The sequence below is a fragment of the Microtus pennsylvanicus genome, chromosome 19 (assembly GCF_037038515.1).
Source record: "Microtus pennsylvanicus isolate mMicPen1 chromosome 19, mMicPen1.hap1, whole genome shotgun sequence".
In the NCBI taxonomy this organism is placed as follows: Eukaryota; Metazoa; Chordata; class Mammalia; order Rodentia; family Cricetidae; genus Microtus; species Microtus pennsylvanicus.
In genome coordinates this window covers 3,509,638-3,510,546 of record NC_134597.1, presented here as the reverse complement: position 1 = coordinate 3,510,546, position 909 = coordinate 3,509,638, and the positions used below count along the sequence as shown (strand labels likewise).

Genomic DNA, 909 nt, shown 5'->3' with positions numbered 1-909 from the left:
TGAGAACTTCATACAAAATATTTTGGCCATATTCTTCCATTTCTCCCAACTATCTTGCAGATAGTTCCCCTACCTCACTGACCTCCCAACTTCATGTTCTTTCTTTCTCTTAAAAAACCAAATGAACCTTTTCTTCAAGATGGTGCCGAAAGCGAAGAAGGAAGCCCCTCCCCCTCCCAAAGCCGAAGCTAAAGCAAAGGCCTTGAAAGCCAAGAAGGCAGTGCTGAAAGGCGTCCACAGCCATAAAAAGAAGATCCTCACATCGCCCACCTTTCGGTGGCCCAAGACACTGCGGCCGCGAAGGCGACCTAAATACCCCCGGAAGAGCGCGCCCAGGAGGAACGAGCTTGACCACTATGCCATCATCAAATTCCCCCTGACCACCGAGTCAGCCATGAAAAAGATAGAAGACAACAACACACTTGTGTTCATTGTGGGCGTCAAGGCCAACAAGCACCAGATCAAACAGGCTGTGAAGAAACTCTATGACATCGATGTGGCCAAAGTCAACACCCTCATAAGGCCCGACGGAGAGAAGAGGGCGTATGTTCAGTTGGCTCCTGATTATGATGCTCTGGATGTTGCCAACAAAATTGGAATCATCTAAACTGAGCCCAGCCGGCTAATTCTAAATATACGTTTTTTCACCATTAAAAAAAAATGAAACAAGCTAAACACAAAAATGCATGAAGGCTAATTTGTGGTATCCAACTACTCGTGAGCATGAGGCCTGCCCTAGAGTGTAGGTGATATATCCAGTGCCACTCTGCAGAGAGAAACTAATCTGTCTTTCTGCCCTACAAGCTACTCACTGAGAATAATTCCTTGGCGAGGCCTGAGACATACACCCACTTCCCCTCCTCCGGACTGGAATCTGGTTTACTTTGAGCTTGTGCAGCTCTTGTGTAA

At 47.0% G+C, this 909-nt stretch overlaps 1 pseudogene; it reads left to right on the top strand.

The window, feature by feature from the left end:
- The first annotated feature begins 139 nt into the window (after nt 1-139).
- On the top strand, nt 140-683 carry LOC142838301 (large ribosomal subunit protein uL23 pseudogene; annotated as a pseudogene).
- The last annotated feature ends 226 nt before the right edge of the window (nt 684-909 follow it).